The sequence below is a fragment of the Alligator mississippiensis genome, chromosome 5, assembly GCF_030867095.1.
Source record: "Alligator mississippiensis isolate rAllMis1 chromosome 5, rAllMis1, whole genome shotgun sequence".
Classification (NCBI taxonomy): Eukaryota; Metazoa; Chordata; order Crocodylia; family Alligatoridae; genus Alligator; species Alligator mississippiensis.
The window spans coordinates 62,255,243-62,268,912 of NC_081828.1; the positions used below are offsets into that span (position 1 = coordinate 62,255,243).

Here is a 13,670-nt window from a genome sequence, read left to right on the forward strand (position 1 = left end):
TTAAACTGTACTGCTCAGTACATTTCTGGCTCAGAAAATACCCTGATTGTTGCTTCCTTACAGATGAAAATCAAGCAATTTATCTGTAAAAAAGGCATATCATACCATCTTCTGATCTTTCTGACAGCTTTTCAAACAGGTGAAAATCATAGTTTCTTTTTTTCCTGGTCCAATATGGTGGAGATTGAGGTAAAAGAAATGAAGGTAAATTGCTGATTTTTCTTTCCTTTTTAGGAGGGTTTGCTGAGTAGCTGAAGACAAACTCTTGAATCCTTTATATATCACTTTATCTACTTATTAAATAAAAACAGTTTGGGAAGTAATACTACACATAGGTATGTTTCCTAAGCAGTAGCTTCCATTTTTAAACAGTTCTAAGGAAACCTGTCAGTAAATGGGAAAAGAAAATGGCAAGACTTGTTTTACTATATACCAGATTCTAGGAGATCTTAATGAATGTCAGTTGCTCCTTGTTTAGACAAGTTTATAATTATCTGTCCCTTTTCTATTACAGATTGGATTTAGTACTGTCTGTGGGACTAACCTTAGAATCATTTGGAAAGTGCAGAATGAAGCTGCCAGCTGGTTAGGTGTTTTTCTATAGACAAAACATTGCACTTTTATCTCGCTAGACCTTGTTGATTGCTGATTGATTTTTGGGTGAAGTTTGTAGTATGCCTGCCTTCGTGAAGGGTGTATGTAGCTGAAATTGAGCTAATAATTCCTTTTTTTTTTTGTCAGATGGGGACGGAGATGGGATTTTCTTGATGAAGGGTCCCAGATTCTGGAATATGATATTCTTTTCTTCCTGCTACTATTGCTGGAAGTTTAATATGATGATTTTTTTGTTAGTTGCCTTTGTGGTTGGTAGGCTGAATGTGAAGGAAACTATCTGGGATTTGGCAGCTTTTCTGGAGTGAAGTTATTTTCAAACATTGTTACTAATAATGTACACTTACATTAATATTTTCTTTGTCTCCACAGATTTTTGCCATGGCATAGTTTACATAACTCTATATGGGTGTAATATCTATGGAAAGACAATGCTATCATAAGCCTTGCTGTCTTAGTCCATGATATCCTTAGATCTTACATCAGATATGGGTCAGGCTGGAAATATTTGGATGGGAAAATGCTGGTTGTAGAAGTGATATTAAAGATTCAATAGAAAGCTGGGTCCATGCTGGGACTGGGCTACTAAGGGGTACTATTATTCAGATACCATTTAAAATTCTGAGTCCCTGACTAGTTGGTGCCATTGGAGATCCTGTGCTACTTGTACAAAAGTAGATTGATGGTTAAATTACCATTTTGTTTGTCTAATATTTTCTTGCTGTTTTTGATTGGTGCAGCATCCCATCTTTTTCTGTGTTCTGGACCACATGCAGTGAACTTCTATGCACTGCTAATAGTCTTTCAGTTCAATACCAGACTTACCTTAAACTTCTCTGGGTTTTAATACTGTGTTAATCATGATACTCTTTCTAAGTCCACTTACAGTCATAACTTTTGTACTGGGAGAATTGCAGCTCTCCTGGTAGAAACTTTGAGTGTACAGGTGTCTACACAGTTTCTTCCAGAACAAAGATGGCTGTTCTGGAAGAGAAATAACCCACCTCCAACCAGATAGAAGTAGCTTCTGAGAGAGTTTCTTCTGGAAGAATCAATGTGGGTACACTTTTCCGCTGCTTAAATGACTACCACTGGGGAAGATACCTTTCTTTAGGTTCTTTAGCACATTGAAGCTTTCAGTACAGTCATATAAAGCTGGAAGAATTGCAGCTAGCAATGGTATCAGATAGAGAAGTGAATGATATGTATAATATACTCCATTCTTTTTTGATAGTATCTATTTTACCTGTATGGCCCCTAACACTGAGTGTTGGAGGGGCTTCTGCTCTTTGATGTATTTATTTTCAAGGCACTTTTATTCTAAAACATATTGTACAGGTGGGAAACTAAGACCCATAAAAGTTAAGTGACTTATTCAAGATCATACAGTTTCTGGTAGAATAGGGACTTGAGCCTAAGTTTTCCAAGACTTAAGTTAGTGCCCTGATTGCACCATCCTTCTTTGTTATATCAGAACTTTTTTATTTGAAAATATTTTTCCAGGTTATTCCTGACTACTGATAACCTTTAGTGCTATGAAGCCTTGAGATAACACAAGTTTTCAGACTCTGTGCTTCAGGTGATCTTTTCAGGAGTGAAGAAATAATTCCCTTTTGTAGTGTGTATGCTACCACCTTTCTGTATTAGGATTTGTTTTTGCCAAGAGTAGGACCCTTAATTCAATGAGTTTTCTGGTCAGGTATGACAATTCAAAATTAACAGCTTGGGTAACAAATCAAAGATTTTATTCTTAGGCTATTTTACATGCACACAAGAATCTTACCAAATATGCTGCCATAATCAGCTATAATTCTTTTTCCAAGATCAGTAATGACATGCATTGCCATATATCAGAAGGCAGGAGAGAGTGGTAGAAACAGATTTTTATAGAAGGCGAGTACCTTAGTGGTGTTTTATAGTGGAAGAAAATCATTCTTTCTAACTATTTCAGTCCAAGTGCAGACTTGCATTTGTATTTGATTTTCCCCTCTCTGTATTCAAAATGACCTTGCTGCATCCTGGAGGGAATGAATTCCATCTGTAGTTACATCTGTAATCCCCAGATTACCAGCCAGCTTTGAGAGTTGCTTTTGCAGGTACTTTCAACCCACAATGTTGTGTACTTGTTTTGTAAATCTGGAAGTCATTTCCCACCTGTTTATTTTCATAGTAGTTTTATCCCCAACATAAATGGGGATAAAACTACCCACTATCTGAAAGAGGTTCAGGGAAAGGTACTGGGGAATAAGAAAGTGAATCTTAACTGAAACTGCTTTAAGCGATTTTTGTCTCTGGAATTTGTTCTCAGTGAATCTAATATATAGGCAAAGAATAATTTGCCCCCTCTAGTGAAAATGTGCATAAACTCCCATAGTTTCAAAAGTCAGGAAATCATCAAGACTAATTTTGCTGACAGGACCTGAGGCAAGTAGTATTTTAAGCATCATCAACATAACACATTACCATTTGATGTTTGATTATCCATAGAGATCTCACTTGCTTCTGTGTGCAAAAAATTGAGAGATAATGACTACACTAAATAGTTTCCAAATATTCTAAGCAATATCCTAAAAGAGTACTGAAATATTTTTTCCCAAGCTCTCTTTGCCTTTATGATAGAAAATGTTTAGAAATACAGACAAACTGAGTGTCAGATATGAGAGAAGCCAAGGTTCAATGATCTTGATGAATTATGAAGCTGTTCATACATTAGCTTTGTCTAAACAAGCAGCTTCAATGATAAATGAAGAAAACTGATTTAGGAGAAGAAAAGAACCTGACTTTAATTAAAATAACAGGAAAAATTAGCAGAAAAAGTGCATGGTGTCATTAGTGTATAATTATAATAATACTTACTGTATGATGCTTTACTAAGAGCCATGGTAATCTTTGAAATGTTAGTTAAACTTCAAAACCCTCCTCTAAGATACGGGAGGCAGATTTAGCATGATGCTTCCGGGCAGATCATTGAAAATAAAAACTGGATCATGAAATTCTCAGTCTAAAAACATGAGTTTCTTCTGCCCATGACAGTAGGTCTGGCTCTTTTAAATAAAATGTAGATTTATCAATCTGTAGTGTGCCTCAATTTCGACTACAGGGGGACCAAGCACTGCAATGAGTAGATATCATTTGACCTCCTTCTCAGATAGTGTATCTATGACTCAAATACTTGATCCAGCAAAGCACTTAAGCATGCACTTACCTTTTACATTATGCCTACTCTTTTGGGATTACACATGAGCTTAAGGTTAATTGGTGTGCTTGGTTTTGTTTTTCTGGTAGAACAATGCCAGAATGATTTTTGGTTGAGGTCACCACATAGATCAGTGGCAGAATGAGCTATAGAATTAAGTTTATCCTACTAACCCAGGGGTGGGCAAAATGTGACCCACAGCCCAGATCCAGCTCAGCAAGTGATTTTGTTCATGTTATGATGGGTCCCTCAGTCCCACCCAGCTCAGGCATGGGGGGCGGCTCAGGCTGTGGTGTGTGTGGCCAGTCCCGCTGCCCCCAGGTGCACAGCAGGGCTGGGGCTGTGCAGAAGCTTGATTCATTTCCTGACAGCCCCAGTGGCAACAGCTGCTTCCAGCTGCCACTGCCACTGGCCCTGGTCCCACTACCTGGGCACCCTGGCCCATCCAGCCTGCACCCACTGCCAGGAACAGGACATGCACAGTCAAGGCACACAGCTGGGTGGATGCAATGGGCTTGGGGCAGGCAGGGAATGCTGTCTGGGAGCAGGGTGGACAGGTGGGGCTGGGATCATGGGGCAAGATTGTAGGGCAGTGACAACGTGGGACTGGGGCCCAAGGCAGAACCATGATCTGCTGCCCACACATCCTTGCAACAGGTGCCAGTTCTGTGGGCAGGGTCATGTAGGGAGTGGATTATGGCTCTGCCTCAGGACCTGGCCCTGTGCTATCACTGCCTCAAAATCCCAACCCCACCTGCTCACTGTCTGATGCAGCTCTTCATCTGCCCCCAGCCCCATCGCATCCCATCCCATCCACCTGGCTGCAAGATCTTTCCACACAGGTCCCAGCTGGTCTCCAGGGAGACCCTGGGATCGGGGGTGGTGACAGCATTGGGCCAGGGTCTGGGGCAGATCTGCTCCTTGCAGGCCCCTGCCCGTGGAACCAGTGCCCACTGTAGGGGCATGTGGGGAGCAGATCATGGCTCTGCCCCAGGCCCCAGCCCCACAATCCCAGCCCCGGCTCCTCTACCTGTCCTACTGGATGCTGCTCCCTGCCTACACGCAGCCCCATCCCAGCTGCCTGGCCATGCATGGAGCAGAGCTACTTAGGGAGTTTTGGTGAGCTGCTTGGGGGGCAGGTGGCAGAGCTGATCCAGCCCATGAAAGCTCGCCAAAACTCCCTAAATGGTTCTTCGGCGCACATAATTGCCTACTCAATTGCTAGCCATGTATATTCATAGTCTCCCCAACTGCATTCGTTAAATATCTCAATCTTTCTTGTAATTAGCTGATTTTAATTCTATGCTTTTTTGTTGCCTTTCCTAATTTTCATATTATGGTTTGATTATATCATTTATTACCTTGTTAATGAAGATTATGAAGAAGGGACACCAACAAAAGAAAAGGAGCAATATCAAGATCAACTTTTCAAGATCAACTTTGACATCCAAAATCCTTCCAAGGTCTCCACTGTGTCTGAGTCCAAATTGGAATTTTATTTGAACAATTTCTATGATAGTTTTCTTCAAGATACCTTAGGGTTGTTTTTTTTTTTAAAAGGGGGTGTGGGGTGAGGAGGGGAAAAGAAAATCTTCAGGCTATAATAGTACTTGCTACTTAATCCTATGTTTCACCTGCTATCTTTGACCTCAATGGAGAAGTGTGCTTCTGAAGTTCTTGTCCTTACTGCCTTCCTTTTTACATTATAGTAGTCTTTTAAAAGTCACCATAACAATTGCAACATCCATGACGGAACATTTACTGCACTGTGACAAATTCATTACTAAATCCTCTGAGATGGGCAGTAAAAACATTGATGCATTTTTCTTTGAACAACTTAGTTATAGCCATAAAGGTTGTCTCCTAGTAATCTTTTTTTCCCCTCTTCTGTGTGAAGTGTGGCCTAAAGTGCATCCACTACAGGAGCTGCTTAGTGTCTAAAATAATGTGGCCTTAGCTGAGAATAAAGCAGGTTGCTAAACTATCAATTATGGAGGAGGGAGGGAAACCACAATTTTCAAATTGGAAGCTGTTAGAAATAAAATAGAATTATAAATAAGATGATTAATGTTATAAATAAAGAAATAAAATAGAAATATAAATAGATCACATAAAGTTTTTGTAGTTATGCATTTTATGGTGAATTTATGTATAGTTTTTGATAAACATAATGAGACAGTGTTTCAAGACCCAAGGTTCATTGTTTGCCAGGAACAAATTGCAGCAACATACAGTTTCTCTAGGAAATATGTAATATGAATTATGGGACAAGAAGAAGAAATATTAGCCAGTTTGGGGAAAACCATTGTATTTTTAGAATATTTTTCTTTTTTGACTCAAAAAAATAACGGACCTTCAAAGTAGGAAAATTGCTTTATTAAAAAAATGGAATTCATAAAAAATTTGGGACAGTATTTATTTTTGGATGTTATGCTTTTATGGTCTGTAAACTTTTGTAACTTTTTTTTTAACATCATCTCAGCTGGTGCAAATGTACATGACTCCACTGAAATCAGAAACCATATGTTGACTTGCACCAACTAAGGGTCTGGCATGGCATTTTTGAATAGGTTTATTGATCCTCTCATAATAAACCTTCCTTCATGAAAACCCATCAAGAGCTTTGGATAGGTTATTTTGGAGGTTAATCTTCTCATCTGGTTTTCCCTATGTGTGGGCTGTAAATATTGTCATTGTCATAAAGTTTTGTGTCGAAAAAATATTAAACCACTCTTTCATAGAAGAATGTTTTACAGTTCATTAAAATAGACTGATAATGGAAAGTGGAATAAATTGAACTGTAACTAGGGTATACATGTTGTATTTTGCATAATTGTTTAGTTAAATTTATTAAGGTTTTGATTAAAAAAACCCAAAAAACAAATTTAAATTGGTAGCCATTCTCCTATGAATATACTTTTTAGAACTGATTATTTCTGTGCAAAAATCTTTAAAAGTCTTTGTACTGGTATTACAAATGTTAGGAATGGGGATTTTAACTTGCTGTAGTGTGAAGTTACTAATACAAAATGCATTTTCTTCATCAGCGGAAATATATATATGTCATATATAAGATGGTCTGTATTTGTAACCTTGTTTTTCATGAAACTTCATAATATACAACTTCAGTTTTGGTAGATCAAAGCAGCTAACTCATGGTGCCTTGCATGGTTGTTAGGAAAAAAATTGGATAACTTCAAAAACTATGTCACTATTGTGAGAGAGAATTTGGAGGATCTAGTGCGGCTTCCACACTTAAAGGGAATTTCTTTTGGAGCTTGTTTCTCTCTCCGAGAATTTTAAAAGCTTCTGTTCATGGGGGTTTATGGGGCTCTTCTAGGGCAGGGAGCCCTATCAGCTGATGGGGCTCCCACCTACAGAGGCATGTGCTACCATGGCTGTGAGCTAGCTTCAGCTGGGAGCTCCCAGGCTCAGGGATGCACATGCATCCCACCAGCTAAGACTTCTGATCAGCTGATGGGGCTCTCAGCCCCAGGGGCCTTGGGCACGCATTCAGTTAATGGCATGATAGGAAGCAGCTACAACGTTATTACACACATTTTGTGGAATCACTGTCTGGCTATTCTTTTTTATGTTATGTCATTAATTGATTGAACACATGACTGGGTGACCGCTTAGGATGTGATTAACTAGTTAATCATGCCATAAGTGAGATATGTAGATGGGGCCTTAGAATATGCTGGAGCTGGAAAAATTAAACAGACTCATTTGCTGCTTAGTACAATTAGGCAAAATGGTATTGTATTTGCATGTTGGCAGATAGCCCTGTTCCAAGATATTAGGGAGAGGCGAATACAGAAAGTTTTAATAATGAAAACAGTATCTGAGAAAAATGAAATGTAACTTTATCCTTGAGCTGAAAACTTGTATCTTTTCTTTTTCCTGTGGTCTCTCCTCTTACCAATACTCTAGTTGTGCTATCTATTCATGTTCACTTGCTACACAATTTACACCAAGTTAAACTGTATATGTACAATTGCTTTATAATCAAATCACTGCATTGACCTGTAAAGTAAGATTATTTAGCAATGTTCATGAGAATGGGAATGGACTACCTCTGCAAAATGGGGGCAAGTGGTAACATGGAAAATGTAATTAATCTTAAATTAGTGTGCTCTAGAAAATCTGACTTTTAATACTAATGCAGCTGGAATGATAACTTCTCAGAACTTTGAAAATCCTGTTCCCATTATTTTGGGGCTAATCTAATTCAATGAATGGGAATCTGTTCAGAAAATGCTTGTATCCATAGTAGACACAAAACTCAGGTGCTTATGATTTGAGGTTGTCAGCTACTGACTGACTACTCAGATATTATGAAACAGATCGCCAAATAGAAAATATGGGATTTTTTTCAAGAGTACTCAGTACTTACTCTTACTTTAATATAGGAGTGATGTTGCAGCCACGATGGTCCAGAAATTGAGAGGGGCAAACATTTCTTAGGGTGATGTCTTGTATTGGATCAACCTGTTAGGTTAGGTAAGTTTAGCTTAACTCTTCCCATTGGAACCAAGTGGAAATTTACCATTGACTTGAGAGGCAATGAAAGCCCCACTCCAAAAATTTTGATTTCTTGATTGTGTATAATAGCATTTATGGCCTTCTCCAGACGAGTGCAGCCATGCAGTATGTGGCTCCGCAGATGTGTTTGTGGTACCACATACAGCACATTCAGATATTCTCCATGCTGCAAGGGAGTGCTGCCTGTGCGTGTGCTGCTCCACCTTTTTTTTTCCCTGCAAGTTTTTTGATTCCTGGATATCCAGGGGGTCAAAAAAACCTATTGGAAAAAAAAAATAGTGGAGCAGCGTGCACCACTCAAAAGTGGAGCTGGGCTGCCTGGAGCCATGCTGCAGCTGCCAGCCAGGCTCTGCATGGCAGAATTGCTACTGTTGCAGCTCTGGGAGACCCCCAGGACTGCAGGTAAGGCTTCTGGAGCCAACCCAGCCCTGGCCCCAGCTTCCTCTACCCAGCCTGGGGTAATCTGCCATGTGCCAAGGCCGCTACTTGTCCCCGGGCAACCGAACATCCATACCACATGTGGTATGGATGTTTGGTTGCTACGCCTATTGCCTCCAGGCTCTGCTTTAGGAAATTTCTTTACCCAGTATGTCTCAATGAATGGAGGCAAACCCATCATTAGTCAGTTTACACATCTGCAATTTAGAGGTGGGTGATGGGTTTTATAAATGGAGGCTTCTTGATAATTGAACAAAACCTTTTGGAGGATCTTTTCTCTTCCAGCAGGCCCAACATAATCTCTGTAATCCAGTTCCACTCCGATAGGAAACTGAGATTTAGAGAGTGACTTAGATTGTGTCCTTATCTGATTTTTCATGGTACATGTGTATGTTTCATAGGCTTGCGATTACTCCCAGGAAAATCAAAAGCTTCTGAGCTTAGAGCCACACCAAGAAGAAGGGTGTTTATACCCACAAGCTTGCAAGGAACAATTTTTCCAACTATTTAGTTAGTCTAATAAAAGATATCACATTTACCCTAAGAACTTTGTCTGCCTAGCCCTTAGACCAACACAGCTACAATCAACACCCCCCCCCCAGAGCCACACGATATACTTACACAATCCTATTTCTTTATCCAATAAATGTTAGGCATATGTAATATATAAAATAATGGGATAATTGTTTTTAATGAGCAAGACAGGCATAGCACAATCCTGTGGCTGCATGTTAAAGTGGGACAAATTCAGAAAAGAAAATATTTGGAAGGCAATCAACCACTTGACTTCTCTAACACCCCAAATCTTTAAGGCAAGCCTGGATGACTTTCTGAAAGGAATGTGCTAGGTCAGCCAGAAGTTACTGGGTCTATTGAAGAAATGAAGTGAAATTCTTTAAGCGTTATTAAGCAGGCAGTCTGATTAGACGATCTGAATAGCCTGTAGCTAAAAATGAGGCAATGATAAATGCAGTCTTCTGCTTAGACTTTAATCCATGTTTCATTTAAATAACAACATGTGGTATGATTCTAAAAATAAGCACTTACACTGTACACATTCTTTTGGACATCATAACAGTAGATACTCATTTCATGGTATAAATCATTTTCTGATTTACATTATGAATAGATATACTTTGAACTTTCCTTGTGTCTGTACCCTAAAAGATATGGTTCCCTTCTACTACCTATCAAATAATCACTCAGGGCACTTTTACATGTGCTCTGGGGGTGGGGAAGGCAGTGCTTTAATTACAGTGGCTCTGAGAGCCACTTTAATTAAAATGCTGCAGCGTCTTGGGTATCAGAGTTCCCACGCTTCAAAATGGTGGCAAGGGTACTTAAGTTAAAACTCGTTGAACGAGCTTTAGATCAAGCACCCCTGCCTCCATTTTGAAACATGGGGATGCTGATACTTGAGAAGTGGGAAGTTGCTGGAGTGTGGTAATTGCCACGCTCCAGCAGACTCGATTAATCACAGGGTATTGGAGCAGCACTCATGTACAGGCACTGTCATTCTGTAAGCATATCCTCTGAAATAAATGGCAGAGAACTATCTGCTATTCAACCTGAGTAAAAGGACTTAGCTTGCCCATTGGACCGGTGTGTCCAGCTTCTGTAAATAATAGCATATAAAGGAGCAGTGTGACGAACATTAACTTCCCAGCTAGAATGATCAGGTACCCATTTATTAAGGGTTGACTGAAACAAGGCTCAATCTTCCACCTTCACATCTGCAGCAAGATGCTTTAACTGCTCTGCCACCATGCCCCAGAATGAGTAAAGGCAGCTTAAAAAAAATAAAAAATAAAGCAGTTACTTGCATGTTCTTAAGAACTAATAATACAGAATTAAAGTATGAAGCAGATCATTACAGAAGACTTTTAGTGCCAGTGTTTAACATGAATATTATGCCTTTAATAACATACAATCTCACTTTTTGCCTTGCAAAAGGTCAAGAACAGACCGCTCCTGAATATATATATTAATAATCTTTATTTCTGTGACTTCTTATTAAAATATAATTTCTTCTTAAGTTTTTCATTTCTCATGGTACTAATTGATTAATGAACATTCAGTGTGTAAGATATTGGGTCACAGACAGATAATATTGGCAATGTGCTATTTGCTATCTGGTCCGAAACATACTTTTGCTCTTTAAAGATTGGTCTCTTAGCAGGAGGTTTTGTTGCTCCTTCCTTCCCCGTGTGAGACTTCTGATGTTTACATAGAAGAAGGGGAAAGAATTTTTTTCACAGGAAGAATTCCCTTTCCTTGAGAAGCTGACAAAGACAAAAATATCCTCTTTTTTTTGTAGAAAGTAAAAATTTGGGGCAGGGAACCTCTTTGGCTTTTAGAACACTCTTTTTGAGAGGACATGGGAAAAGATTCTCTTCCTTATTGACAGCCAGACAGAAAGTGAGTTAGTACTACTTTAGAAGCACAAAGAGGTAAGAAAGACTCTCATGAATATTCTCTCTTGTTGATAGTAAACTCTCTTTCTATATATACATATATTATCTTTTCCTCCTCCCCATAGTCAGGGTGACAGCCTCATCATAATATAGATAGGAACTTTGCCATAATCAGAGAAATTCATCTCAAGGCTCAATCCATTTCATGAATATTTATTTACTTTCCAATACAGTCTTCTTTTACTTGTCTGAAAAGGAGTTAACTATTGTAACCAGCTTCTTCTGACATCTTGATATCTTTGTTCCCTTCATAGGGTAAATAGTGTTTTGTTAGCATACCAATGTTATCCTTAGTTGACCTCTGAAGACCTGTCTCTTGGATATTTTATTATCCCACATGGGCTTTAATTTGTCAGTCTAAGGTTGACCTTCATGCAAAGCTGAAGAGAAAAATTAGCCTCTAGCTTGCTTTAGTAAAATTAATTTTTAAGGTCAATCCTTTTCCAGAACTGGCTTTGCTTTTATGGAGGACTCATCTAGCAACTGATTTCAGCTTTGGTCATACTTGAGATGGGTTATAGAACTCTTACTGGGATTACATTTTTCCTTTCAAAAGTACATCCTTTCATATGCATCGTACTTCCTGTTTGGTTCCAATGAAAGTTAAGGGTACTCTTTTGTTTCTTCAATCAATCAATTTGTGGTAAATATGTTGCAGATGGTCTGGATTTAAAATAAACATCTGTGTCCATGTCAGGGGGGGTTTGGGGGTCTCCATGGCAGCAGAGGGAAGACTGAGCTATGTCTGTGAGTGGTGGGTGAGTGGGGTGCTGAGGGCAAGCCATGTCTGCATTGCAAGGGGAGGTTGGAGGTCTCTGAAGTGGTGGGAGGATTAAGGAGGCTTGGGACATTGGAGGTGAGGTAGGCTGGGGTCTGTTGTATGTGGGTAGTGTTGGCACTGGACTTATGACCCAGATACCTTGTTCTGGGTGGACCCAAACCCTCAGACCAACCACAACCTCTCCATTTGATAATAGGAAAATTTTATTGATACACAGTGATAGCAAGTAAGAGTAATGCAAACAATTCTATATTTACTGGTCCTAGAGTTGTCACAGAGGGAAGGTATGTCTGGCCAGTATGCAAGCTTCACCCTAAGGTTCTCTCTTGAATGTCAGATGTCAGCAGCCTGGAGGTTGAGGCCAAGGCCTTGCCCTCTTCGCTGCTCTGAAATCCCTCCTTTTGTATCCTTTTCCTCTTCTGATGATTTAATCTCTAGGCATCATTGATTGGTTTCTCTGTGGTCATCATGCTGTCCATGTTCTGTCCTGTCAACATATTCCTTTGTTCCAAGAAGCCCATCACATGCACACACATCTTAATTTGGATGTTCACTGGGCTTCCTAATTTGGTCTGTTTACTTTGTTTACCAAAACCAGAAATCCCAAGGTCTCTGCAGCTTGGCACTCTGATCTAAAACCATCTTATCTTGTGTTATAGAACATCATGGTACATGTCTTCAGTTTCCCAGCCTGTGTGTCTGCTGGCTTCAGACACAGTGGGCCTTGAAGGAAACTGTCATAAACAGGCTCTTAGAAATCAGTTAACTCTTGCCACCCCCCTGGACCATTGTGCTAATGCAATATCTACTTTACCTACAAGCCAATTCCCAAAAGCAAACCTCTAAATAGCGTTTTTCTAGCCATCAGGTAGCTTTCCTCCATCCATACAAAGTGGAGGAAGTGACAGCTGTACAGCCTCTGAGCTATGGAGAAAGACTGGGCTTTACTAGCCCCTCAGCTGTCACAGAGAGGGGTTTTGTGTCATTTAGACTGAGGCAGCAGCATGCAGCCCAAATCAGAGTGTCTCCCTGGAGAGGAGGGGAGAGTGGGATGGGAGCAGGGCACATTGGAATGCCAGAAGGCATCGCTGCATCGCTAATGGATTGGGATTGCATGCAAGCATTTGTACAAGCAATTGATTGGCACTTCAACTGCATTGGCCATTTTTTAACTGATTGAAGTACTCTGAACTCTTGTTCACATACTATTTCAGCTGGTGGAACTGAGATTCTACCAGCTGACATGTAATGTTTGTACGCACCCTAAAAGTCAATGCTTGTAGTAAGTGATCTTCTTTTCCAGGGCAAACTTTCAGGTTAATTACCAGTGGTAGATATCACTTCTGATAAAAAAGGAGCCACAAAACAAGGATCTTATTGGAAAGAGGGAGAGGCACAGTACATACAAAATAATGGGGAAGGAAAAGAGGAGAGCTAGAAAGTTTTGTTCTTGGTGATCAACTAGAAACATAGTTACAGTTTCTTGCATGTTTCTCCCTGTTCTCTGCCCACATGATGATTCCATCTTCCTTTCTCTCAGTATACATTTTTCCATTAATATTTCCTGTATTCTTTCCTCTCTCTTTTTTTGGTCTTCATTTCTTAATGAACTTTTCTTGTTCAG

General features: G+C 39.7%; 1 long non-coding RNA gene across 5 annotated transcripts in view; it reads left to right on the forward strand.

The window, feature by feature from the left end:
* The window catches only part of LOC132250820 (uncharacterized), a 372,117-nt gene that overhangs the window by 12,021 nt on the left and 346,426 nt on the right, over positions 1-13,670 (forward strand). For 4 of the 5 annotated variants that reach the window (XR_009462452.1, XR_009462454.1, XR_009462455.1 and 1 more), the window contains exon 1: positions 6-139. The exons of the other annotated variant lie outside the window; for it this stretch is intronic. This is a non-coding gene — a long non-coding RNA (uncharacterized LOC132250820). Of the gene's footprint in view, positions 1-5; positions 140-13,670 lie in introns of those variants that run through there. 5 annotated transcript variants of the gene reach the window in all.